Source organism: Mirounga angustirostris, unplaced genomic scaffold (genome assembly GCF_029215605.1).
Source record: "Mirounga angustirostris isolate CCGP_5_RB_7025 unplaced genomic scaffold, mMirAng1.0.hap1 SCAF_9, whole genome shotgun sequence".
Taxonomy (NCBI): domain Eukaryota; kingdom Metazoa; phylum Chordata; class Mammalia; order Carnivora; family Phocidae; genus Mirounga; species Mirounga angustirostris.
In genome coordinates, this window is record NW_026991717.1 from 42316880 (window position 1) to 42338239 (window position 21360).

At 48.1% G+C, this 21360-nt stretch overlaps 2 protein-coding genes across 8 annotated transcripts in view; one reads left to right on the forward strand and one right to left on the reverse strand.

Annotated features, from left to right (window-relative positions):
• CA12 (carbonic anhydrase 12) overlaps positions 1-21360 on the forward strand; it is a 56467-nt gene that overhangs the window by 13206 nt on the left and 21901 nt on the right. The window lies entirely within an intron of this gene.
• APH1B (aph-1 homolog B, gamma-secretase subunit) overlaps positions 12748-21360 on the reverse strand; it is an 80633-nt gene continuing 72020 nt past the window's right edge. Inside the window, exon 7 of the mRNA XM_045899912.3 lies at positions 12748-21317. The gene's annotated coding sequence lies outside the window, so the exon portion shown is untranslated. The remainder of the gene's footprint in view (positions 21318-21360) is intronic.

Consider the following 21360-nt stretch of genomic DNA (forward strand, 5'->3'; position numbering starts at 1 on the left):
AGTATTTCTTTAAGGACCAAGCAAGCTCCCCAATTCCCTGACAAGCATTGGACTTTTATGCCAACCAGGAAGGAAGAAATACAAGGACAGCACCTCCTTCTGTCTGTAAAGGTTGACTCAGAGCTGGTCTAGCTCTGCACGGTTTATTTAGCTCATCTAAACTTTTTAAACAATGTTGCAATCATTAACTTGTGACCAGATCAGCTCTGTGACTTCTGGGTGAACTGGATGAGACCCGTCCGGATCTCAGAAGGACACCTGCACAGTCAGGGCAAAGGGTTCATGCAGCCCCCACCTCCTGGGACAGGTGGCTCGGGAAAGGCTCCTTGGCCTTGATGAAAGGGAGATTTACCTAAAGCAGGCAGCGCTGACATTGGCCAATGGTGCCCAGTGCCGTGTTACAGCGACCCCTCCCTGGTGCTCCGTCTTCTGGGAAGTATGTGTGTGGAGTGGAGAAGGGAGGAAAGGTGACTGAAGGTTGTAGAACAAAGATGTTTTGTAGCAAGTCTGAGGCAGTCATGCAAATGACCGTGTTTGCCTTTTAGTTTTGGCCACCAGGAAGCCTAGGGGTAAATTGATTAACTGTCTATTGTCCTATGACCTGCAAATCTAAACAATCTTCCTCATATTGCCCTTCCAGTTTCTAGATTATTTTTCCTGCTCCTAAGCCAAAATGTTATAACGATAGATTTCTGGAATTTTTAGCTAGAAGGGACCTTAGAAGAGTGATACTCTATTTTTTCCACCACTCTTTTATTCCACCCCCCTCCATGGATACCACTGGTTCAAAGATTTGTTTTAACAAATTAATATGTTAGTGAAATAGTTAATTGTCCCCATTTGTTATTATTCAAAGACAGACATAGAAGCCAGTCAAAGTTTTCAGTTAGCCTAAGATAATTGGTTCGCACTCATTCCACCATATTGAGTGAATACTGAGGGCCAAGGATTGGACTAGATGCTGAAGAAATGGTGACTGAGGCATGGCGTCCACCATTCTGGGACTGTGAATCTGGGAGGACACCGTGAATTAGATAGGGCCTTCCAGTACAGAGAGAATCAGCATGGAAGAGACCTCACCTAGTGTTTGGGGGGAAGGACCAGAGAAAGCTTCCTGGAGAAGGGAATATCTAAGTTGAGACCTGGAGGACAGATAAAAGCTAGCCAGGCAAAGGGCAAGGGGTAGAAGGGCACCGGGGGCCAAGGGACAAATTGTGCCGTGACCACCTAGGCTGGTACGTTCTGGGGACTACCAAGGAACTCGATGTGAGGGGCTGGGGCTGGGGAGACAGGCCGGGGCCAGAGCGCAAGGAGCTTGTGAGCCAGCTGAGCTGGCGGGGCCTCATTCTGGAGGCAGCTGGGGACTGCTGGAACATTCCAAGTCGAAACCTGAGGTGATCAGGTAAGCATTTTAGAAGGATCACCACGGCTGCAAGGTGGAGAGTGAAAAGAGTGTGAAACGCTAGAGAAAGGGAATTCAAAGGGATGTGGGAGAGGCGCTTGGGGGGGGTGGGGCTGAACCAACAGAGGGGTAATAGGGGTCTTGACCTGTTGGTAATTCAGCTGGAAATGTTGACACCTAATAGAAATGTAGACACAGTGCAGCCTGATTGTGGATGAGTGTCTGTCTCTGTTCAAATTGGCATCCAGACTGCCATCTTGCCTAGGAGGGACCCCGGGATGTGGGAGGGATGGGGTGCGGACACTGATATAGCCAAATCCCACCCCCATTTATGAATGAGGCAAGGGAAACTCAGTTCCGCAGTGACCCAAACACGGCATGAGGTGCCGAGCCAGGACCAGCAACTTGGGTCTCCTGATTCCCATCCCATGTGATTTCCTGGTCGTTCGGCGGATGCTCATTATAAAAATTACAAAATAAGCAGGTGTTGCATGCCCCTACACTGCACATCATGACATTGTGTAAATGCCATTGAGGAAAGGCAGTGATTTTTTTAAAAAAGTAAATAATTGAATTTGCCGGGAACAAATTATGCCAAATTAACTTGTTTTTCTTCCCCTCATCAGGACAAAAGGCTTAGTGGTCAGAGAAAACACAATAGACTTAATACCTTTTGACATAGGTAAACATTTGATTCGGTTCCTTGTGCTACACTCATGGGAAGTGGAGATCAAAGACCGGTGTGGTTGCTGGGGGAGAAAAAAAATCCATAGAATCCAGCCACTGTTACTGTTGGCAACACATGGCTGTTCCTCGAGTCGGGGTTCCTCTCGGCGCCATCCTGAATCCATTTCCTTCTCAGGTTCTTAGGAAGAGGATGGGCAGCTAAAGAACCGGGGTGATAGGAGCGAGAACGGGAAGCAGAGGACGAAGCTAGGTGAAGAAGCAGGTCAGACAAGTGGCTCAGAGCGAGTGGGCCGGGCGGCCCGGGCGGCAGGGGCAGGAGGAGCTCCCGGTGCGCACATGTCGTGTGAGCGTGGCTGCTGCAGGGCTGGGGCCAGCCTGCGAAGACCGAAAGGACGGGGAAAGCCGGGTTGCTGTGCTCTATCCCTCTGGGTCCTGGGGAAGGAGGGCACGTGAGTGCCCGCATCCACACTCACGTGCGTAGCTACATTCTTCGGTGCGTTCGCACTCACACACACTCGCTCTCCAATGCCCTCGCCGGTGAACTGGAGCGGGCCTCTCACTTACGGCCTGTGCCTCACGGCTTGGAGAGGCGCTCGGGTGAGATCTTTTCTTTTCTTTTTTTTTTTTAAAGATTTTATTTATTTGACAGAGAGAGACACAGCGAGAGAGGGAACACAAGCAGGGGGAGTGGGAGAGGGAGAAGCAGGCTTCCCGCAGAGCAGGGAGCCCGATGCGGGACTCAATCCCAGGACACTGGGATCATGACCCGAGACGAAGGCAGACGCTTAACCATCTGAGCCACCCAGGCGCCCCGCTCGGGTGAGATCTTAAAGTGACTCCTCGGTGCTTCCTTCTGGCAGCTCCCCAAGGGTCTCCCCGGCTCCTGACAAACCTTTGGGTGTGATGCTTTCACTTGTGCACCAGCAAGGATAACGCCGGGAATCTGCCATCAGTGAGTGAGACTGAGTGTGCAAGTCACACTGAGTGTGCAAAGCTGCTTGGTCAGAAAACTCGTTCCACCTCGGAGAAGAATGAAGTGTAAGAGCCTGGCATTCTCCGCACGTAACTGCCCCACGAAGCACAGATAGTTCTTCCACTAACAGCCGAGCGCTTACTTCGCAGAGAAGATTAACTTGTCCAGTTATCACTGGAGAAGTTCTTCCCTCAATGGCGTTTTTTTGTTTTGTTTCTTTTAGCATAAGCCTGCTGCAGGCAGTGCTCCAGGGCCTCTGCAGGGCCCGGGGGTAAGCGAGGAGCCATTTCCAGCCTCAAGGAGAGTCGTCCAGAAAGAGGATGTAGCACCCCCCCCCCCCCCCCCCCCCCCCCGGGAGCTGCTCAGGCAGATGCACAGACCCCAGCCCGGGGAAGATGCTCGGGAAACATTTGTTGAGTGAACGAGGAATGAATGGTTTATTTCTCTGTTTATTTTTGGCTCTGGGAGTCAGGGAAGGCACCAGGGAGAGGGTAACACTTGATCTGGGATGATAGGGTTTCAGAGGTGAAAGCAGGCTGAAATGCAACGCCACATGACCATGCATAGCTCATTCGAAGTAAAAGGAGACCCTGGATTTGTTTTCCGGTGAGGTGAAGGGGAGAACTTGCTCTAAAAGTTTGGCAAACAGCCCGCAAGAGAAAAAGGAAGCACTGAGACAATTTAGCTCAGGAGGGCCTGGGGCCCAGCATGTCTTGGGAGCCTATCACTTCTAGATGGCAATCTTATGCCACCACGTTCATTCCTCACAATGGGAATGGGAGGTGGGGGCTGCCACTTTCATTGTGTGAGTGAAGCTCGGGGACTCTGGGAGAAATGCCCGAGGTCACACAGCTTGGTGCGTGGCCGGATGGCTCCAGAGCCCTTTTGCACTTCACGCCTCTCAGGAGAGGAGATAGGAGGAAGTAGCCTGGATGAAGTTCTTCAGGTGTGAGAGACCCATGAAAAAACCACTAAAAAAGGAAAACTGAGGGAGTAGCTTTGCATAACAGCAAGACGGCGATAGGTCAGCTATCAGAAAGCACTTCCTCCTTGTGAAAGCTGGTAAGTGAAGAATTGAGTCAACATCGGGTCCATGGTTCGAGGACAGTCATCCTTTGCTTTAGTTCAGCTTCCCCCCAGGGTGACTGCAGAAAGTTCGAGTCTTTTATCAGATCCCTTTTCTTCCTTATTTCCAGACTCCCCAGGGAATACTGACCAGGTCACAGATGCCTCCATCACTGCTCTTCCCCTCCAGCTCTGGACAGTCAGCCAGGGCTTCCCTGTGGGTCGCCGCTCACCAGCCTCTAACTGTGGCTGCTGTCCAGGCTCCGTGCCCGCTAAAGCGCACTGGGAGCCGCCTTGCTGCCTCCGGGTGCCGTGACTTTGGGCTTATCATCCAACCCCTGTGGCCCTGTCACCTCCTCTATTAAATGAGAGGATGCTACCCATATCATAGGGCCCTTATGCAGATTAATTAATACACATTAAGCATATAGAATGAGGGTTGGCAAACTGCCCCATGGGCCAAAGGCAGCCCACCACCTGTTTTTTTTTTTAAGATTTTATTTATTTGACAGAAAGAGAGAACGAGCACAAGCAAGGGGAGCGGCAGGCAGAGGGAGAGGCAGGCTCTCCACAGAGCAGGGAGCCCGATGCGGGCTCGATCCCAGGACCCTGGGATCATGACCTGAGCCAAAGGCAGACGTTTAACCGACTGAGCCAAATAGGTGCCCCCTACCACCTGTTTTTGTAGATAAAATTTTCTTGGCACGCAGCTGAGAAAATGGCTCACCCATTTTCTGTGTAAATGGCTCACCCATTTACACAGTCCCTAGGAGGCTGTGGTGAACTGAGGCAGGACTGGGTAGTAGTGACAGAAACTGTACAGCCTGCAAATCCTAAAATATTGGCGATCTGGCCGCCTGCCAGAAAATGGTAGCCAAGCTCTGATATACAATGATGCCTGGCACATAGTGAGCGCTCATTACATAGTAGCTTAAAAAACAAAAAAAACTCATTAGGCCTTGGAATTTAACAACAACAAAATGGTTCAGGCCCTGGGATGACACAAGGCAACTACAGTCTAAAAGGAAAATCCTAGACCAGATCTCTCTGCCCACAGTACTCCCTGAGAGCAACGATCATCCCTTTCCCATGGGTCCCCACCAGCACGTAGGCACCAGTCTTGCTCTTTTGGCCCGGAGTCCTCCTGACTATGTTCCCTCTTCCCTGTCTCCAGGCCTCACCTCTATTCCTCTTGCCCCAAGATGATTCACAGTGAAAGCACCCAATCCTTTTTTTTTTTTTTTTTAATATTTTATTTATTTATTTGAGAGAGAGAGAATGAGAGAGAGCACATGAGAGGGGGGAGGGCCAGAGGGAGAAGCAGACTCCCTGCCGAGCAGGGAGCCTGATGCGGGACTCGATCCCGGGACTCCAGGATCATGACCTGAGCCGAAGGCAGTTGCTTAACCAACTGAGCCACCCAGGCGCCTGCACCCAACCTTTTAAGAAACACCTCCTCCACACTGTATGATCTGGTCCTTCTTACACATGGCCCAGACAAGGCAGTCACGATAGTCTAGTCCCAGCCTCCTCAGCCTCTGCACTACGAACATTCTGGGCAGGATAATTCTTTGTTGTGGGGGGCTGTCCTGTGCACTGTAGGATATTTAGCCACATCTCTAGCCTCTGCCCACTAGACGCCAGGAGCACCTGCCAACAAGGACTCCAAAATGTCCCTAGACATCGCCAAGTGGCCCCTGAGGGGTAAAATCACTCCCGCTGAGAAGACTGACTTAAAGTTTGAAATAATCACAAGTGGGACAACATTCCTGTCCAGGACACCTAAATTCATATTTAGAAAAAGAGTATTCTTTGCACGGAGGTAGACCTGTTAAAGATGCACCTAGCTTGTATCATTGGATCACTAAACAGAACACTTAGCATCCCAGCCCGAAGCACCAGCATTTGGATGGCCTCAGCTGGGGCTCCAGTTTCACAGAAACACCGGCTGGTGCCCTGCCTCATGCCCGGGTAGCTGAGAAGGCTGGTCCAAGTGCTCCATCCTACAACATGGGGAGGGCCTCCCCGTGAACACATTTCTAGTTCCTCCCCCAGAATCTGGAAGGTGCTTACGAACCCCGTACCTGCCCCACCCCTTGTCCCAGGCCAGTTTTCCAGCTTCATCGGTTTGTACATCTGACTCGACCTCAAGTGATAGGAAGAAATGGCTGGCCGCTTTAAAAGAAGAGTTTATTCACCGATTCACTTATGCTTTTGACCCGTCCTTAAGGATTCCTTTGTGGGCCGGTCCTGGGATTAGAGAGACAAGCATGACGCAGCCCTTGCCTTCAACGAATTGACAGCCGAGGGGCCAGCAGACATGCAAGCCGGCAATTACTGTGGAGCAAATTAAGAGCTGGGACACTGGGCACTGGTGCCGTGGACACCGAGGGAGCACAAAAGGCCTCAGTCTGGGGGCGAGAGTGGCTGTCAGGCCTGCCCGAGGAGCTGATTCTTGAAAGACAAAGGAGCAAAGCAGGGGGAGCGCGTGAATGTTTCTGTGCATGGGTGGGGTGCCGTTTGGGGCTGCGGATGGCTTTCCGTGGCGGACCACAGAGGTCCAGAAAGCAGGTGACAGCGTGTGGCGCAGTGAGAGAGCATCAGGTTGCAGCCCCCTCGTGCTGGAGGAGTAGTGATGGGAGACTGCTCTCCCTGGGTCTCTGGTGTTTCAGCAAGTCTCTGGGCAGAGGGGCTGATGGCTTTGGTTCCAGACTATCATTTCAAGGATGTTTATGTAGCAAATCGTTTTATAAACTAGAGATAGTGTCTCCCTCTAGGGGCAGGGAGCAGATTTGTTTGCTATCCTGTAAGATAAAGACAGTGTCTCCCTGGGGGGGCGGGAGGGGAGGTACAGTTGGGCAGGTTTGCCCACTGCCCCTCTAGAAGATTGGGGTTTCCTAAAAGTGGAGTTGCTTGGCCGTGATGCTGAGTGGTTGGCACGGGCAGGTGTCACCTGGCCCTCATTGTGGCGCCCTGTGGAACCGGGGCTTGGGAAACAGGCACAAACGTTGCGATGCTCCTGCTGTGAGTATTAAACTGTCCTTGGTCTCGGACTCAGGAGTCTCGTGTCTTTGCAGTGAAGCTGTGGCAGCCTAACTGGTGAGTTTGGGAGAAATTTTATCTGCCCCCCACCCAAAACTGACCTCAGATTTTTGACAGGTGGCAGTGGGGAAAGCAAAAGCTGGAGAAGGGGGTGGGATCACGAGGGTCTTGAGGGCTGCACTAGAGACCTTGGGATTAATCCTACAGCCTTGAGGAGCCACTGAAGACTGGTGGCAAAGTCATGTGCGGCTGCGGTGTGCATCAGTGTGGAGAGGGGAGGGCTGTGGGGTAAGCCTGGAGAAACAAGGCCAGTGGGGGCACAGATATGCAGCTGCAGGGCTGAACAAAGGCCGTGCCAGTGGGGACATAGCAGGGCCAAGTTTGAAAGAAACTTCATGAGATCCCTGATAGCACTTTTTCTGAGGCAGGAGTCAATCCAGATAACTCGTTGCATGTTTTTGTGGTGTCTCTTTAGACCTTTCATGCCGTGACATTTCTGAAGCATATAGACTGGATATCTTCTAAAAGGTCCCTCAGTTTGGGTTTGTCCAAGGGTTTCTCATGAGGTTCAGGTTGTGGGTTTTGGCTTGAATCCTGCAGAAGTAATGTGTCCCTGACTGTGCATTTCATCAAGAGGCACTCGATGTCATCGTTGGTGAGCATTTTGATCACTTGGTTAAGATAATGCCTGATAGCTTTCTCCATTTTAATGTTGCCATTTTCCCCTTTTATAAATCATACATAATCTGTGGGAAGATCCTTTGAGCCTGGGTGTACAAAATGTGAGTATCGATTTTATACTAGATAACAGTATTGTATTAATTGTTAAACTTCCTGACTTGGATAGTTGTATTGTGATTATGGAAGGAAATGTCCTTGTTCTCAGGAGACAGACATCTAAGTATTTAAGTACAAGAGGGCTCGATGTCTGAAACTTTCTCTCAAAAGATAGCCCCGACTTACGAGTGTTCAACCTACCATTTTTCAGTTTTAGAATGGTGTGAAAGTGATACACATTCAGTAGAAACTCTACTTGGAATTGTGAGTTTGGGTCTTTTCCTTGGCTAGCGATACCCAGTGTGATCCTCTGTGGTGACACTGGGTGGGGGCAGCGGCCCCAGCTCCCAGGCAGCCACCCCATCACGAGGATAAACAGCTGATACACTTACAACCATTCTGTACCCAGACAACCACTCTGTTTTTCACTTACAGTGCAGTACTCAACAGTTTACATGAGATATTCAACAGGCTTTGTGTTAGATGATTTCGCCCAATTGTAGGCTAGTATCAGCATGCTTAAAGTAGGCTAGGCTAAGCTGTGATGTTCGGTAGGTTAGGTGCATTTTCAAATTACAGGATATTTTCAATTTACAATGGGTTTATTGGGACATAATCCCATCACAGGCTGAAGAAGAACTGTAATAACAATAATGTGTGTATATATATATATAGAGAGAGAGAGTAATAAAGCAGGTGTGGCAAATGTTAACAGCTAGTGATTTTAGGTGAAGAGTATATGGGAATGGATTGTGCTATTCTTCTAAATTTTCTGTACATTTAAAATTTTTCAGAATAAAAAGCTTTTTAAAAAGACACATAAAAGTAAAATCATTATTTCCCTGTGCCTAGCAATGGGACCAAAGGAGAGGATGGGAAGAAGTAAATTGTGATTCTAGGTTTTGGTGCAGTGAGTGGTACCATCAGTTGAGACAGAGAACCTTGAAGGAAGTGAGAGAAGTTTTGGAAGGAGGATGTTCAGAGAGGAAAAGATGGCAAGTTTGGTTATTCTTTTTTAATTGTTTGTCTGCCACTCTCTCCAGCCATGTCTGGTTTCAGGAAGCCATAGGCATCCAGTAGGGGCGTCCAGTAGGCAGCTGGCCTGGAGCTCAGGAGGAAACTGGGCAGGGCAGAGGTGGTGTTGAAACCATAGGAGGGGAGAGGCTCAGCCCAGGGGCCTGTGCGAGAAAAAAGAAAGAGCCAAGGACAAAACCATGGGACAGCTGACATTAAGGGGCAGGGAGCGACAGATAGTGCAAGAGGAAAGATTTCAGAAACGGGGTGGTGGGGGACACTGGGGCCAAGGGCTGCAAGAAAAACCAGGACTGAAGAGTCTATTTGAATTCAGTGGGATGTGGGTCTCAAGTCAGAGTCACAGAGCAGTGAGTCTGAATGGGAAGTGAAGATGCACAAGCCAGCAGCTTAGACAATTCTTGGAAGATGCTTGGCTGCAAAACAGAGGTGAGAGATTACAGTGAAAGTGAAAAGGGTAGGTACTGGTTCTGCTAACAGACATCAAAAGTCCACAACTCAATACCTTGCGGGGGTCACTTTCAGCTTGGATATCCAGTACTATCCCTGACCTACTGTCTAACCCCGAAGGCAGTCACAGTTAGTCACCCCCAGCCTCACACTTTTAACAAAGATGAGTGGTGGGGGTGTGTGTGTGGGGGGGAGATGAGCAGCCTCTGTCAGCTAGAGGGGACAGCTGTACCAACGATTCAAAGCGCCTGAGACGTTTTCAGACCTCCCGTTGCCAGGGAAAGAGCCTGGCTCAGAGGCAGCCTCTGCCCCCGTCATTTGCTCTCCCACCAACTTGCTTCCGGTGCCAGGAAACATTGCTACACCATATTGTATGGAATACGCCTCTGTTAGCATTACGGGGTGAAGCTTCCCCTTTTCAATCGGGAGCTTGTTACAAATAATAGCCTCGTTGACCCCTCGACCCATGTTTCCAGGAAACCAGGCTGAGTCTTCTCCATCTTGCCTTCACACTGGCTTTAGTCACAGAGTTTTTTGTTTTTTTAATATTTTATTTATTTGACAGAGAGAGAGACACAGCGAGAGAGGGAACATAAGCAGGGGGAGTGGGAGAGGGAGAAGCAGGCTCCCCGACGAGCAGGGAGCCCGATGCGGGGCTCGATCCCAGGACCCTGAGATCACGACCCGAGCTGAAGGCAGACGCTTAACTGACTGAGCCACCCAGGCACCCCACAGTCACAGCCTCTTCTAAAACCCACACAGGTGAAACACTGCTGCTTGATTCCAGTCAACAGCTATTTTACAGACCAGAGGTGCAATTGAACCAGAGTCAAATATTTAAACTGCAGTAAAAAGCAATGATATGAACGGATAAATGAATGGTGCTATGTCCGTACAAGGGGATATGATTCAGCCATAAAAAGGAAGTATGGATGAACCATGAAAACATTGCACTATGTGAAAGATGCCGGACACAAAAGCCACATATCGATTCGCTGACATGAAGTGTACAGAGCATGCACATCCATAGAGACAGAGAGTAGATGAGTGGTGACCGGGGGTTGAGGGAAGGAGGGGAATGGGGACTGAGGATGGGGTTTCCCTGTGGGGTGGTGAAAATGTTCTGGAGCTGAAGAGTGATGATGGTTGCCCACCAGTGTGAACATACCAAATGTCACTAATGATAAATTTATATCTATTTTACCACAAGAAAACATTAATTAAAAATTAAAAAAGCAGTCTTACCCTGGTGAGGGAGGGTAAAAGCCCCGGCTCCGACGTCAAGGCCTTTGGTCTGAGGAGGGCTTTTCATCAGCTCTTCTCGACTTTGGCTGCACATTAGAACCACCTGGGCAGCTTTTCGAAGCTTCCTGTGTGTGGACCCCACCCAAGACCAATTAAGCAGATCTCAGGGGCTGGGGCCAGGGGCAAACTTTTAAGAGCCCTCAGAGATGCCAGAGTAGGTCCAGGGTTAAGGAATACGGCTCTAGGGTTCTCAAAGTGTGGTCCCCAGACAGGCAGCATCAATCAGCACACCTGGGAACTTGGTAGAAATGCAGATTCTGAGGCTCCACTCAAAACCTGCTGAATCAGAAGCTGTGGGGCGGGGCTCGGCAATCTGTGTTTAACAAGCCCGCCAGGGGATTCTGATGCTCACTCATGTTTGACAACTGCTCTGAGGTTAGACTCGAGAAGAAATTACAGATAGCTTTCCTCAACCAGTGAGGGTTTACTGAGCATCTGCCATAATTTTCATTCTGTGACAGGTGACAGGTGTGCAAATATAGAGACCTACCTCAGCTCCCCTTAAACATCTACGAGGTGGGATTCTAGGAAAAGAAATTGTACATCAAAATGAGATGAGTCTTTTTATGGACAGATTGTATTCCATTGCATGTCTATATAACATTTTGTTTATCTGTTCATGTGTTGATGAATAGACTTGGGGTATTTCCACCCTTTGGCAACTGGGGATAATGCTGCCATGAACATTGGTGTCCAAGTATCCGTTTGAGTCCCTGGTTTCACTTCTTTTGAGTATATTCCTAGGAATAGAATTGCTGATCATATGGTAATTCTAACTTTTTAAGGAGCCCCCACACTGTTTTCCGTATCGGCTGCACCATTTCGCATTCCCACTAGCGATGTACGCTTGGGGTGACGGAAACAGATCTGGAAATGGATAGTGGTGACGGCTGCTCAGCGGTGTGAATGTACTTAATGGCACAAATTCACTAAAAAATTGTTAAAATGGTAAACTTTATGTTATGTATATTTTGCCACAATAAAAAAAAATTTTTAAATGAGCCATAAAACCAGATTGAGAAAAGGAAATTATGTTCCTAATAGTCAACTTTGAATAATTACCACAAACACCATTATTGTTTCCAGAATTATCCATCTGCTAGTACATTCAAAAGATGATGTCTGCAGCCTTTTCTATTCAGAGATGCTTGAGCATGGAGAAATAGTATTTTTAATATTCTTTTTAAGGAGGGTGGAGCAGGACATCTGGTTTGACTGCGGACTTCACATTTTTACACCACGACTCGTTTGTGAATGAGTCAAGGAAGACCGAAGGGAAAGAGCGTGGGCTGAGCTCTGACCAGGGACTGGGGCCTGCCAAGTTTTGCTACTGGACTGAGGCTATTCCTGCTGTAGCAACTTGTTTCACTTACTGGTTTGTCGCTGTTGTTGCTCAAGAACCATTTGTTGGCCACTTGAGTTTGCCAAGCTCTGGGGTAGGAGGCGGGGACCTAAGAGCGAGAGAGGCAAGCTGAAAGCCAAGTGCAGTGTCCTTAGCCTCCAGGAACAGCGGCATCACCTGTGGGCTTGGTGACAGCCACTGGGCACCCCCTGGAGTGTATGATTCAGGAGGCGTGGGGTGGGGCCAAGAATCTGCGTTTCTAACCAGTTCTTAGGTGACCATGATTGGTGGTGGTGATGATGATGATAATGCTTGCCTAGGGACTACACTTTGGGAACTGCTGGTCTACTGGGGTAGAAAGATATAGAATATTATTTTGATAAGTGTAGGTGTTGCTAGGAAAAGAGAAATGCCAGGGGCTCTACAGGAGCACAGAGAAGGGGGAAACAGTCCCCTCTCACTCACAACCCCAGCATTACTGTTTTTATCTCCTGGGGCAGGTTTTGATCTGACTTTGTGTGCCTGTAGATAGGGCAAGTGAAGGAGAAGGGCTGCTGAGGGCTAGCAGAGAGCTGAGCTGCTGGCCAGTCTTAAAGCTCACCTCTCCTCCGCCCCCCAACCCCATGGCTAAACCGGAAATGATGCCCAAGCCCCAGTGTCAGCCCCTCCTCTCAAGCTGGCCCAAACACGAATTGAAATAACAAAGAGGAGAGGTGGACAGAAAGTATAGATGAAGTCACCTTCAGAAGACTTTCCCCTTTGTATTAACCTATAACATAAAATCCAAGGCAATCCTGCTTTAAGCTTTGTAAATAACAAGTAACCCGGACTCTCTAGCCCTCGCTCACTGCCCTGTCTCTGACGCATTTGTAACGTTAACAAAGGAAAATGCCAGTTTGATTCCCTGGCCTCCACTTGTTTATAATAAAGTCATAAGACCTCATCTATCAATCATTAACCCACAACCGGCTAGCCTCCTTTCCTTCTGGGCAGGATCCTGGTCTTTATGGCCATGCCTCTCCACTTGACCGGCAGGAAAACAGGCAGAATTGGCAGAATGTGGCCTCCTGCAGGGGGGCCAGAACCCAGCCAGCTGAATGCCCCGCCCCCAGACTTCTGTGAGAAGCTGTATGTCTTTTAATCAACTTCGGAAGGGAACTGCAGGAGCTATGAAGTATATATTAAACTTTAAATGTGGCTTCCACATCCCAACATCCTGAGGATGTGTGGATTCAAGATGGATTTAGAGGGGGCCCGAAGGCTGCCTTCCCCCACTGAATGGGGTCCTGTGGCTTAGCCATGTTTTGGGTGGCTCTAGGCACAGGCCCATGGCTGATGGCCCTCAGGGAAAGGTAGGTACCAGCCCCCTGAAAGGGGGACCTTTCTAACAGACAGAGGAGTGTACATGAGCAGATGATGCCGCATGATTTTCAGCCTAGTAGTAGGATGATGCCCGGCTTGGGAAAGGGGAAGCCAGATGAATCCTAGGTTCTTTCTGAGTTGATTCATCACATGCATATAAAATATATAAGCTCTCTGCTGCAGCAAGCCCTCTGAACTTGCTGTGCCCTGTCTCTGGAATTCCATTCCTCTGGTTTTGCTCATGGTTGGCTCAGTCCCATTCCTTAAATCTCAATTTTACTGGCGCCTCCTCTGAGAAGCCTTCCAGTAGCACCTGGTCCACAGTGATCCCTCCGTGTTCTCTATCCTCTTCCTCGCTTATTTCCTTCATAGCACTGATTGCAGACTGGAATTTTTTTAATTTATCTATTGGTTTGCTTCTTTGCAATTTATTGTCTGTCTCTTCCACTGGAATGTAAGCTCCATGAGGACAGAGACCAGATCTGTTTTGTTCCCTAGCGCATCTTTGGTGCCTAATACAGTGTCTGACACATGGTAGGCCCATTTGTTGAAGAAATGAGTGAATTAACTTCCAAATTAAGCAGCATTCCAAGGAAGAGTATTTAGTCAACACTTGAATATGCATTTCATTAAATGTGTATTCAAATTTGGTACACAATCTGTGATCACTTCCATTTAAATATACATGCCAGGACGTGGTCCATTTTTATTATATACTCAGATCCCCTTAGAAACCAAACTTTGGAGGACTGAGCAAAAGCTTTTTTTTTTTTTTTTAAAGATTTTATTTATTTGACAGAGAGAGACACAGCGAGAGAGGGAACACAAGCAGGGGGAGTGGGAGAGGGAGAAGCAGGCTTCCTGCCGAGCAGGGAGCCCGATGTGGGGCTCATTCCCAGGACCCTGGGATCACGACCTGAGTCGAAGGCAGACGCTTAACGACTGAGCCACCCAGGCGCCCCGAGCAAAAGCTTTTATTGGACTGAAACTTTGACTATTGATCGAAGAAAAAGGTGTGTCAACATCCAGAATATGTCAACCTTGCCAGGAGAGTTTTATCTCCTGGGGCAGATTTTGATCTGACCTTGTGTTTTGGTAGCCGCTCCAAAGAGACATGCCCTGGAGCCCAGAGAGCTGTCTGCAGACACTCACATAGACACGGGCAGGGGGCTACCTGGGAGAATACGGCCACCAAGAGATGTCAGGGGCAGCAGTGGATCTGAGGGACGGACTTAGAAAGGACCAAAAAGGCAAACCTCAAAACAGGGTAACCACGAATGCGCTTTTCTGTGTGTGTCCAGATTCATCAGATATAGTCCAAGTTACAAACAATATTTTTATTAAAATGTGTATTATTCTTGAGCACATAAGATGTACAGTCAGTGAGAAAGAGTAACCAGTGAGAAACTAGCAGTTATTCTGTAGTTCTTGTCTTCTAAGGAGCTCTCGGTGCTTTTATTATTACAATGTATGTACCAGGTGTATAAGAAATTACTCAACCCATAAAGTTTTTTACCTACCCCATACCATGTCTGCAAACAGGTTACAAAATAATAAAATGATCCTGCATTTACTTGCATAAATGGTTATTTGCCTGAGGCAGTAATAAGTCTGTAACTATATATGTACAGAGTAAACACACTCTGTACACTCTGAAATCGGGCACTTAGAGAGAAAGCTAGGAGCCATATTAACCAGTCACAATACATGTACCTTATCTGGACCCTGATTCCAATAAACCATTCAGTGAGTTTATGAGACTACTGGGGAAACCAGAACACTCACTGGATATTTGATGACATTAAGAAATTACTGCCAACAGTTTTTAGATGTGAAAATAGTATTGTGGTTATTTTTAAAGACCCCTTATCTTTAGATAAGCATCCATAGATTTTCTTCAAAGTCATCCAGTGGAGGAGGGTAGACAAAACTAAACTAATTGTGGATAGATAGATGGGTACGTGGGGTCACTATACGATACTCTTTACTTTTTTAATTTTTAATTTATTTTTGTTATTTTTTTAGAGAGAGGGGAGGTGGGGCAGAGGGAGAGGGAGAAAGAGAATCTTAAGTAGGCTCCACGCTGGGTGTGGGCTCAATGGGGCTCGATCTTACCACCCTGAGATCATGACCTGAGCCGAAATCAAGAGTCAGACGCTCAACCGACTGAGCCACCCAGATGCCCCGATACTCTTTACTTCTGTACCTACTTTGAAATTTTCTGTAATTAAATTTTAAAACAAGACACAAAATGTATTGGGGTGCCTGGGTGGTTTAGTTCATTAAGCATCTGCCTTCAGCTCAGGTCATGGTCTCAGGGTCCTGGGATCAAGCCCCACATTGGGCTCCTTGCTCAGCAGGGAGTCTGCTTCTCCCTCTCCCTCCGCCCCTCCCCACTGTTAGTGCTCTATCTCTCTCAAATAAATAAAATCTTTTTTAAAAAAAAACCCACAAGATGTAGTAAGAAAGTAGTGAAATATAAGTTCATTAAAAAAATCATACTGACTTTTTTAGGCTCATTGGTGCACTTTGGTTGCATACATTGTGGAATGCGGAAAACCAGATGGCTTGTCTTCCCATAGCCAGTCCTCTCTGATCAGCTTTGCAGGCTTGCTGAGTTCTCGGATTTCTGACTGGGTTTTTACTTCATGGGCTTCATTTCCAGGCAGGCTTCAGTGTTCTTGATCCATATGATGAACATTTATCGAGTGCCTCCTTCAGCCTGGGGTTAATTTCTACCTCAGCTGGCTGGAGCCTCCCCAACCCACTGTCTTCTCAGGGCCACACTCCATCCATAGACTCCTCTTTCTCCTGGATCCAACCGTCCTTCTCTCTCCCCCCTTCCCTTCTGTATGGAAGTATGCTTAAGTCTCCCCATTAAGAACAAAACCCTTCTTGTTACCCTCACCTTCCTATAACCATGTGCATACGTGTACACACACTCTTCTCTCACCCCTTTATGGCTAGATTTCTGAAACGAGCTTAAGAAACGCTCCAAATCAATTTCTTAAGTGTTTCGTAAGGGCCGCTCTGTCAGACATGCGGGAGGGATGTGACAAAAAGCTGTAGTCTTCAAAAGGACTTTGAAATCCGCAGACAGAGTTGAGGATTTCAGGTTGGAGCAGGTTGAGGTGCTGGTTCGGAAACAGCAGTCATGCACAAGACTTAAACAAGCATTCCCATCACTGTACCACAGTGCGAACCCCCAGCATGTCGGGGGTCAGGGGCAGGGAGAAAGTACTGGAGTAGCTTTGGCAGGACTTGAGCTGGACTTTGAAGCGGGGACAAGATTTGGAAAGGTGAAGGGGAAAGAGGGCGGTGTTTTAGGCACATTTTTAGCATAAGAACGTTTGTGAAGGTCAAGTTCATAACTTGTTCTGAGGCTCGGGATGCCAGCCTGACCATGGGGGCCACTGAAGGCCTTGACAGGCTGAGGTGTTTCAGGCCATCAAAGATGGCTACGGCTCTGCTCTGCTTTGTTGGGTGGGGCGGGCACGCTTCGGAGACAGGGAGGTGCTACGTCTGGTTAAACTTGGTCACAAGAAAGGAGGCTGGCGGCGAACAGGAAAGGCTGAGGCAGGGACCCTGCAGTAAGCCTGTGCAGTGTGACATGATGAGGGCCAGTCCTGGGGTGGGAGAGGTGGTGGTGGTAACAGAAACGTGGGACTCCACGACCGACTGAGGGCAAAGGATGGACAGAGCCAACCTGGCTCTGAGATTCTGAGCCTTGGAAGAAGTGGGGCCAGTGGTTGTCTGATGAGGCATCCCACCATCAAATTGAGATCTAGGCCGTAATACATCAACTAACTGCAATATATGGACCTTACTTGAATCCTGAAGCTTACAAATAAACCATTACAAAGTGATGAGATAATTAGAAAACTGAATTCTGATGAGATTTGATAACCTTAAGGAATTAATTGTTAACTTTTTAAGTGTGGTAATGGCACTGTGGCCCTTATGTTTTAGTGGCACATACTGAAGTATGTACAGATGAAAACGATTTGGGTTTCTTTCGGAATTATCCAGGGATAGGGGAGAGTGGGTGTGATATAGATGAGGCTGATCTGTTTTTGCCAATGGTTAGTTGTCGAAGCTGGGGGACATGGAGGTTCATTTTGCTCTTCTCTCTGCTGTTGTATGTGTTTGAAATTTTCCATGACAAAAATTCTGGTCCTTGGGTAATGCAGATCTTGTACCCTGGGCCTCATAACTCCCAATCGGAAATCACAAGAGGCATTTTGAGCTGGGCCATGTTAATCTCCTGTCACATTTCAAAACAGAAAAACATGAGCTGGAAAGAAATAATGCTTTGACTTTGTTTGGAAAAACAAACTGGGAGATACACATGATCTCCTTTATCAGGATCATGTGAGGAATCCAATGAACTGGAAAGGCAAAGTCAAAACTGAGAAAAGTGGAGTTTTTATGGTAGCTGGAAATAAATGCCTCTTTTGGAAGAGTTAGTCCCAAGTGAGGTTTCCTGGCACCAGGGCGCTTGGCATGAGTGTGGAAGCTGAGACCAAGTTGAAAAGCCACAGTCTGGGCTGTGGCTGCCTGCAAAAGGCCAGTGTTACTTCAGCGACAAGTCACACATCCCCCAGGCGGAGGCCAGGGGTGGAGGGCTGAAAGGGGTCTACTGACAACACCTCAATATGTTCCCTGGTGCCCACCCACATGGCACCACATGCCCCTCGCACTCACAGGCCACAATTTTGGGAGGCTGCTCTGCCAAGGTCCCCAGCCATGCAGGAAGGGGACACTGGCCATCCCGTGCTGGTGGGGGAGTCTTACGAACTGCTGTGAAGCCCCGTACTTGGCAGGCCATCTCGCAGGCCATCTCCCGGGCCACAGGGCAGCAAACCAGATTTCTTTCTCACTGAGTGCTCCCAAACAGAACACATCCTCATGCAGGTAAACTAGGAAGCTAGGAAGGTAAATTTTGAACCTGAGCAAGTGACCTAATTTTTCTTTTCTTTTTTGATGGGAAAAAAAATGATACAGGGTGGTAGGGAAGCAAGGGGGATTAATAGAGGGGCACGCTTCCCTGGAGAGGAACAAGCACAAAATTAGCTTCAGAATGCAGCTCCGCAAACAGGTAAGGGCCTGCTCTGTGCCAGGCATTATGGGAGAGGCAGGGATGAACGTGACATGGCCCTTGCCTTCCTGAAGAGCATGGGAGAGGGAGGAAACAGGCATGCCCCAAATCTCCTGGATAAATACTAAAACAGGAGGGCATGGAGGTTCTGTGACCCAGGCAAGATAACTCTGTAACTAAGCCAAGGTCTAATTAGGGCAAATCATTTAATCTCAATTCTTCATCTATAAAATGGTACAATTTTTGCCTTGCTGATCCTATAGAGTTGTAAGAATCAAAACTACTACAAATAATAATAATAAAGCAGGAGTAGAAAAAGCTTTTTAGACCCTGTTGCCCCTAAGGGGCTGTGGCTGGTGCTCAAAGACGAGCGGGGATGGCAGCTAACACCGCGGCAGGTTCCTGAAGCCAGGGGCTCGCCCGCCCCGGGAGCAGCAGTGCCCTGCGCTCAGTCCAACAGCCGCTTCCCACCAGGCACCTTGTCACATGCCCAGGAGCTAGCTGCTTGGCATGAGCGGCTCTCTCCAACCCGCTCAAACTTGCCTGATACAGAGGGTCTCCAGCTTAGTCCTAGTAATCTCCATGCATCTCGGAGCTGAGAGCCAGAACGGGACTTCCAGAACACAGTGTTCAATCCTCTCATTTGTATGAAGGGTAAAGGAGACTCAGGCAGGGAATGTGACTTGCTCAAGGTCACTCACTGAGGTGGTGGGATGGCTGGCGCTGATCTTGTTTTCTGGACTCTTCTCATCCAACATAGCTGCTTCTCTTTCTGAAGAAGGTTTTGCCAACACTTCGTTGCCCCCAAATACCTAATCCAGTGTCAGTTCCAATAAAGAGTATTTAGTTCCAAAAAAGAGTATTTAGGGGCACAATGAAAAAGAAAAATTCCTCCTGATGACCTTTCCCAAGCTCTCTGTTCTTTGGGGTCTTTTATTCTTGGGGAAACTGTTTACCAAATGCCTGTTATGTGTGTGACCCTAATCACAACATGAGTTCACAGTGATCACAATGAGATGGTCTTGTCCCTAAAGAGTTCTTAGTTTAGTTAGCACTAGAATGCCCTCTTCATGAAACCTTTTGGAACCTCTGTTTTGGGAAGAGAAAGTCCTAACCCAGTTCCCTTTAGTCATGTGTCCAAAGAGAAATCATCATCTCATTGCTGTACCTCTTCACTTACGGGGTTTCTCCTTTTGTGCCTGGCTGGCAGCTTCTGCCACCCTGGCCGTGGGTCCAAACGTCATTGGGAGCAACAAAAAGGCTGGCAGCCTTCACTCTAGAAGGCTTGCCACCCCATAGCTGTGCCTCTTCCTGACCTGAGGGTTTGCATGATACCTCATGACTGCTCCATCTCTGCTTCCTGCTGTCCCTAAGGAATTTGGTTTTGTCCTCAGCTGAGTAATGGTCTTACCTTGGTGTCCTCTTGCTACCCTCTCCCTCTGCCATCTTGGTGTGGTTGAGTTGCTTTGAGTCCAGGGCTCTGAGGTCTTGAAAATTAAAATATAGCTCAGTGAGACTCTGACATGGCAAGTGAGAAAACTGGTGTCCAGTGAAAGGTTGGACAGGACATTTTGAAATCCCTTCAAGCTCTAACATTTCCAAGAAGGCATATCCAAAGGTTGACAGCCTGAAAAATTAGTAGGGTTCTACTGTGTATGTCCAGACCTTGGATCAACTCCTCATAGCAAGTTTTTCTTCCGACTCTCCTTACTCTCAGATGAGTCTCCTAGTTAGAGAACAAGGGGTAGGGAGCCGAGATTCTGTGAGGCCAGAGTACACACGTCCACTCTTGTGAAATAGTGCTGCTGTCTATGGACGGGTTCCCGGAAGAAGTGGTGTTCCTTTGCCCTCTGCTCCAGTTTCATTCCTGGTGCTGAAATACTGATGAATGGACCCCAGATGGCAAAGCTTGGGTCCTGACTCACAGAGAACCCACAGAGCACCATGGTTCCACCCTAACGAGCCATGACATGCCAATTACTTGCTTTTCTGGGGAAACCTCCACCTGAAAATCCATTTAATTACCACGGGAGATAATCTTTTAAACACAGCTTTACATTCTTTAAAGATTTTTTTTTCCCTGTGGGAGTAAGAAAGTTTATCTGAACGTGGGATTGGAGGGTTTATTGCCATTTCCAGAGGAAGGACAATTACCTGGTAGTTAGCAAGAAGCCTGAGCCCTGGAGGATTTGTTTTTTAAGTCTCTTCCTGCTCACTGGTAGTTTGGCATTAGTTTGTAGTATTGTCACACTCTCCCAGTATAAACTTTGCACTGAGCTCTGTGATTCCAGGCATATAATTACTCGATATTTTTCAAGCATCCCTATCAGATTGGGTTTTATATTTGCTCTAGATGTGGGTATCAAGAGTCAATGTCCTCAAGGGTTTCCTATTAGGAAGGTCATACCTCCACCAGCCCCAAAGACCTATCTGGAGCTGTGGTCAGTCCTACACCAATTTTTCCAGCCTGAAGTATCCCAAAGGATGCAAGTTTGGGCAAGCAGGGGCCCTGTTGTTGTGTTCAACCCGGCGGACCTGAGACCCTGAGTAATTCCTGCTCATAACAGGTGCTCCATAAACAGATGCAAAATTGCTGAAAATCAATAGGTCTTCACGTGGAGAGGATGTGTACTGTGTCAAAATACGAACAATGTAAAATTCAAACGGAGCTTGGTGGGCCTTAGTCCTTGGCATGGGGCTGCTCTAAGAGTCCTTCTTTCCCCACATCACTTTAAGAGCAAGTGAGCAGTAGGCTGAGATCTCTGGGTCTTGAAGAATATCCCTGTGGGGACGAAGAGGAGAAAAGGAGTGATTGTGTTGAACAC